Source organism: Herpailurus yagouaroundi, unplaced genomic scaffold, assembly GCF_014898765.1.
Source record: "Herpailurus yagouaroundi ecotype Mexico unplaced genomic scaffold, PumYag 569, whole genome shotgun sequence".
Classification (NCBI taxonomy): Eukaryota; Metazoa; Chordata; class Mammalia; order Carnivora; family Felidae; genus Herpailurus; species Herpailurus yagouaroundi.
This window is the reverse complement of record NW_024412786.1, coordinates 1,018,634-1,025,477: the sequence shown is the minus strand read 5'-3', so window position 1 is coordinate 1,025,477 and position 6,844 is coordinate 1,018,634. Positions and strand designations below refer to the sequence as shown.

The 6,844-nt window shown below is 43.6% G+C and overlaps 1 long non-coding RNA gene across 1 annotated transcript in view; it reads left to right on the top strand.

Annotated features, from left to right (window-relative positions):
• Positions 1–4,372, top strand: part of LOC121023722 (uncharacterized) — a 12,418-nt gene extending 8,046 nt beyond the window's left edge. Inside the window, exon 3 of the long non-coding RNA XR_005787488.1 lies at positions 2,222–4,372. This is a non-coding gene — a long non-coding RNA (uncharacterized LOC121023722). The remainder of the gene's footprint in view (positions 1–2,221) is intronic.
• Positions 4,373–6,844: the final 2,472 nt, after the last annotated feature.

The window sequence follows — 6,844 nt, the reverse complement described above, 5'->3', positions numbered from 1 at the left end:
GTGGGGCCGAGAATTCTGGAAGCAGACTTTCCAGGAACGGTCTTGTGCGTAACTTCAGATCTTCTCAGCCACACCTCATTTCCAAGCTACAACCAGTGCTTTAAAACAACAGCGACAACAACAACAACTTTTTTAACGTTTATTTATTTTTGAGAGACAGAGTGTGAGCAGGGGAGGGGCAGAGGGAGACACAGAATCCGAAGCAGGCTCCAGGCTCTGAGCTGTCAGCACAGAGCCCGACGCAAGGCTCGAACTCACAAACCGTGAGATCAGGCCTGAGGTGAAGTCAAATGCTCAACCCACTGAGCCACCCAGGCGCCCCCGGCTATAGCCCGTCCTAGGCAGGCTTTGTCAACTTCATGTAGGCACAACCTGATTGCCCCTTGCCTGCACCTTGTACCTTTCACTTTTTGCTCTGGGGTTCCTCTGACACCCCAGTGGGAGACATTGTGGGACCTTACTCAGCGCTAACACATGTGCATCCTAAAAGGGGGTGGCCTAGGGAACCATCAGTGACCAATAGGGATGGGAGCTGATGAACGAACAAACGTCTCTCGTTCTGTTTCCCCAAAGGGTACCAAAGACAGGGTGAAGGATACTGAGGGTATAAGACAACAGCTGTCCACTTGTTTCTACAAAATCAGAACCTATAGAAGGATTCCAGGAAGCTACACTTGTAACAAGCCCTATGGGTGATTCCTACACATACAGAAAGTTTGCAAAACACCGAATTAGGCCATTTTCAGGAGGAATTTACATTCTAAAGGGAGCGAAGGTTACAATTCCGGCTCACGTGAACCTTCCCTTGTGTCCCACAGAGAAGTAGTATGTGACTCGAGACTTCTTCCCATCTTTGTCTTGATGGATGGTTCTCTTCTGACTGCTTTCTGGTGATCAGGTTCACCCTGCGTGTGCACATGAACTTCCTTCTCAGTCTCTGAGTAAGACAACTTCTTTCTTCCTAAGGAAGACTCCACCCCTTTCCACAGGGGGAGATTTTGCTTCTGTGTTCCTTCCTGCATCCTGTTGTCCAGAGTGGGTCCTGGGCTTCAGTGGGAAGGTCGCTGATGTTCACTTCCTGCCAGGCCGGCAAGCTCTGGGTGATGGCCTCTGGTACCCAGAGCAGAGACGAGTGTGGTGGGTTGCCCGCTGGTTCCCTTGTTAGGTTTCTTCTTAAGTAAGCACATCTTTCAACCCCCACTGTCAAAGTTTCTGGAGGCAGTAAGTATAAATCTGTATCTAAAAAGACATCCCCCTGCCCATTTGCATGGCTCTCAACTTATCTTTTCAGATGAAATTCCTTCCTGCGTCGCCTGGGTCCATTATCAATCCACGTTTGCACAGGTGGGGGTAGGGCAGAGAGAGAGGGAGAGAAAGAATCCTAAGTGGGTTCTGTGCTGTCAGTGCGGAGCCCGATGTGGGGCTCAATCTCACAAACCCCGAGGTCCTCACTTGAGCCCAAATCCAGAGTTGGATGCTTAACCCACTGAGCCACCCAACTGCCCCTAGCCATATCTACCTTTTTTTTTTTTTTTAATGTTTATTTTTGAGAGAGAGACAGAGTGCAAGCAGGGGAGGGACAGAGGATCGGAAGCAGGGTCTGCGCTGACAGCAGCAAGCCTGATGTGGGGCCTGAACTCACAAACTGCGAGATCATGACCTGAGCCAAAGTCAGATGCTCAACCAACTGAGCCACTCAGGTGTCCCCATACCTACTTTTTTTTTTAGACTTTTTTTTTTTTTAATGTGTATTTACTTTTGAGAGAGAGAGAGAGAGAGAGAGAGAGAGAGAGAGCACAAGTGGGGGGAGAGGCAGAGAGAGAGGGACACACAGAATCCAAAGCAGGCTCCTGGGCCGAAGTCTGCTGCTTAACCATCTGAGCCACCCAGGCACCCTGCCCCCATACCTACTTTTATTAGCTGCTTGGTTAATTGCCCAGGGAGTGGTACCAGCAGTCATTAAAGTCTTTCCATTTACAGTCTACCTCTGATAACGTTGACAGTGACGAGATTTGGGGATTCGAGGACCAATATAACGTAGTGGATCTGGTTTTGGCCTCGGGCGGAAGAATGGACTCCACAATTTCTGTAAGAGGGACCATGCTTTTCCCCTGCTTGGTTCCCAGTTACTCCAGGATAAAGTCCAAACTTATTGCATACAAGTCTTTCCTTATCTGACCCCTGCTTGTTTCCTGCATCATTTAGAACTTTTCCATTGCAGACGATAGAAACCAAATGCAAACTGGGTCAAGTGAAAAAGAGAAAGCGTTGGCCCATGTATCAGAAAAACCCCGAGCTGACTTCAGGCATCGCTGGATTCAGGAGCACACGTGATATTTTCAGGAATGTCATATCTCTCCATCTCCGGGTTCGATCTTCTGCCTTGGGTTTGTTTTCAGACAGAATCCACTATGTGGTGGCGAAGATGAACATCACAGCTGATGTGGAGAACAAAGGCAAAAGAAAAAGAAATCAAGCTTCCTTACAACTTACAGACAGGCAGAGTGACCTTCCTCAAGGAGCTCAGCTGCCTCAATGTCAATACATTGCTAGAGGCAAAAGGCAACCTTAGTTTGACATTAGCCTGACTTCCAGGATCTTGTAAAAACTCCCTTTGGAAACTTCCTTTCTCTCTCCCCCACAAAGATATATGTTAACAATCCTCCTGTAAACATAGGGCCCTCTGATATACATCTGAGGGGTCTCACGACTGAGAGTTTACTGGGTTGTAGTAAATGACCTGTTCCTAACAACAGCTAGCCCCTCAAGATCCTGGAAACCTGGCTTCCAAATTCCTTAGAGGTTTACACTATCCCTAACCCCCTCCCAACTTGAAAGTATATAATCAGTCGCTGCTCACAATCTGGGTGCAACCCTTTCTGCCCATGGGTCCTGTCCCCGTGCTTTAATAAAACCGTCCTTTTTGTACCAGAGACATCTCAAGAATTCTCTCTTGACTGTTCACTCCCGGACCCCAACATTTCCCACCATTTCGGTGCCCAATGTGCAGCCTCAGTCTTCTCATCTGGACTCCGAGCCTTAAAACCCAACTGGGGACGATTTCCTAGGGAAGTCGGCCGTGAAGACCACGTGTGTTAGAACGTTGCTCAGACCATGATTCATTTCTATCTTTACTGATTTCTGTCAATGTCCCCTACTAACTACTTAAATTACAAAACTGGGTAATTTTCCTTTGTAAAACTTTTCTAGTGTTCTCCATGGGTTAAAAACAGCAGGTTCTTCATGGCATGGCACAATACAGTATGTCGGTCCATTCACCAGCACCCATTTGCAGCCTAGGGTGCAACAGGGAAGTGGAGGGATGTTGGCAATCCCTCCTACCGGGCCTTTATGGCAGGCAGGATGGCGATCAGTAGTGATTTCGTTTGAGGGATGCCTTGGGTCACTTTGACACCAGGAACCTCTGACATATCCTGCACGTGGGATGCCACCCTGGAGTCAGGGGGAATTTTTTGGGTAATGGACCTTCTCTAGCCTTCTTCTTTGGTTCTCAAGGACTCTCCCTTGGGATGCCTTTTAACCCACTGGAAATAATTCATATCGTAAAAGTTAAAAAGTCTGATCTTCTGTAACACTGCGTGACCTTAGTATGATTTATCAGTCAGATCTCTTCTGCAGGAAATGGGGCAAATGGACTGAGATACTCTATGTCCAGGACTTCATGGCCCTAAATCATGACCCCAATCTAAGGTCCCCTTGCAAACTGTGTTTGGCCACAAACCTCGCTGATAAACTCCCTTCTTACGTACTGGATGATAATTAAATAGGCCTCCTCCTGATAGAATCCAGGTTGCTGGAGGAAACACAGGTTCTCATTTGGGGGCCAAAGGAAGGGGACGCTGACCTTCTTTCACTGTTCCTCCTCCTAATAGATGTAGCGGCTTCCTCATTCATTTCCCCGGTTAATGACTGTGATCATTGGAGCCAACTGTGGTTAGTCTACCGCGGGCCAGGGACTTTAAGGAATATTCCCAAGCAGCTGCTAAAACTCCCTTTGTTTGAGGGAAGTTCCCTGTGTTCTCTGGCCCAGCATGGATTGCCTAATTCCATTTGTTGAGGGAAAAGCAAGCAAACAAATATGGCATCTGCTCATCTGTCCGAGCTGACAAACTTTAGAACAAGGAATCCTCTTTCTCTGTCCTCTGGCACCACCTCGAATCTTCTGCCTCCTCCTCCCCCTCCTCCTGTTTCTGCACCCCTTGGGTGATACCTGCGCAACTGGCTCCTATATCATCCTTGGTGCCTCTGGCACTCTCAACTCCTGCTCCTCCTCCCCTCACTGTCAAGGAGCAAAGACCGTTGGACTTGCACCACCCACTTCAGATTTCCCCACTGGTGTCCCAGGTAAAATCTGACAATGGGGAACAAATTAATTGACTTTTAAGTGGACCTAGGTGGAACATAATTCGGTACTTAAACTAATTTAAGTTTGTTGGGTTAATTAATATGGACATGTCTTTAGAGTTACCAGCATTACATATGAAATTTTTATTCTACCCTGGCTTACTGAAGGTCAAATAAGCCCGTGTTCTCTCTGTTGCAGTTTGTCGGCAAAACGATGACTTAAGATGATGGTCAATTTTGTCTATATTAAAGTTTTCTTGGGTAATTGTTAAGACAGTTTGAAGCTTTGCTTGGATGATAAATCGGATTGAATTCATTGGACATCTAAGTCTTTTCCAAAGGAGATAATATACTAAAGCATTGATTACTGAACATAAGATTTCTCTGCTTTTGACTTCTTATTGCAAAGAAACTAAGAATATCTGAATGTTGGAAAACATGCTTTGTGCTTAATTGATTCATAAATTTGCCATCCAAAGAATTCTGGTGTAACAATTGACAGTTGGTTACTACTTAGTTTTCACTGGAGACTAAGGTTTCTAAGAGTTAAAATTCTGCTAAATGTAATTAAGACTGATGGAAACAAGGGAAGCAATTCTGTATGTAGGAAAGTAGAAAATGTGTAAGAAAGATGTAAGGAATGGGGATACATTTTTATCTGATTATTTTTTTAATTTAAATGTTAGTTAACATACAGTGCAATATTGGTTTCAGAAGTAGAATTCAGTGACTCATTACTTACATACAACACCCAGTGCTCATCACAACAGGTGCTCTCCTTAGTACCCATCATCCATCTAGCCCGTCTCCCACCCACCTCCTCTCCATCAACCCTCAGTTTGTTCTCTATTGTTAAGAGTCTCTTGCAATTTGTTTCCCTTTCTTCTTTCTCCCACCGTATGTTCATCTCTTTTGTTTCTTAAATGCCACATATGAGTAAAATCATATGATATTTATCTTTCTATGGTTGGCTTATTCTATTCAGCATGATACATTCTAGCTCCCTCCATGTCATTGCATATGGCAAGATTTCATTCTTTTTCATGGCTGACTTACACACACACCACATCTTCTTTATGTGTTCATCAGCCGATGGACACATTTGGGCTCTCTCCATAGTTTGACTATTGTTGATAATATGCTCTAAACACTGGAGTGCATGTATCCCTTCAAATCTGTATTTTTGTATCCTTTGGGTAAATACCTAACATTGCAATTGCTAGATCATAGGGTAGCTCTATTTTTAGTTTTTTTGAGGAAACTCCATACTGTTCTCCAGAGTGGCTGCACCAGTTTTCATTCCTACCAACAGTGCAAGAGGTTCCTCTTTTTCCTGTTGTTTCTTGTGTTAATTTTAGCCATTCTAACAGGTGTGAGGTGGTATCTCATCGTGGTTTTTATTTGTAGTTCTCTGATGATGAGTGATGTTGAGCATCTTTTCATGTGTTTGTTAGCCATCTGGATATCTTCTTTGGAAAAGTGTCTATTCATGTCTTCTGCCCATTTCTTAACTAGTTTGTTTTTTGGGTGTTAAGTTTGATAAGTTCTTATAGATTTTGGATACTAACCATTTATCAGGTATGTCATTTGCAAATATCTTCTCCCATTCCATAGGCTGCCTTTTAGTTTAGTTGATTGTTTCCTTCTCTGTGCAGAAGTTTTTTTTTTTTTTTTTTTTTTTAAGTTTATTTATTTATTTTGAGAGAGAGAGACAGCAGGAAGGGGCAGAGAGAAAGGGAGAGAAAGAATCCCAAACAGGTTCTATGCTGTCAACACAGAGCCCGATGCAGGGCTCTATCCCACAAACTGTGAGATCATGACCTGAGCCAAGATGAAGAGTCAGATGCTTAACCGACTGAGCTACCCAGGCATTCCCAGAAGCTTTTTGTCTTGATGAAGTCTCAGTAGTTCATGTTTGCTTTTGTTTCCCTTGCATTCAGTGACATGTCTAGTAAGGAGTTGCTCCAGCCGAGGTCAAGGAGGTTGATGCCTGTGTTCTCCTCTAGGATTTTGATGGTTTCTTATCTCACATTTAGGTCTTTCATTCATTTTGAATTTATTTTTGTGTATGGTGTAAGAAAGTGGTCCACTTTCATTCTTCTGCATGTTGATGTCTAGGTTTCCCAACTCCATTTGTTGAAGAGACTGTCTTTTTTCCATTGGATATTCTTTTCTGCTTTGTCAAAGATTAGTTGACCATATAGTTGTGGGTCTACTTCTAGGTTTTCTATTGGGAATAAATTTTTGTTGAAGGAAAAAGAAAGTAATTTTGTCCTAAAATGAGACTGGTTGTTTGGAGAGAAATGGCTTGGGGGAAAAATCTGAATGCAAAAGACAATTGTAGGAGTTTTGTGAATGGAAATCATTGGAAAGGAATTTTATGTATGGTCAGGATGAGCTAAGGTTGAAATAAATGAATTTTATTTATTTTATTTTATTTTATTTTATTTTATTTTATTTTATTTTATTTTATTTTATT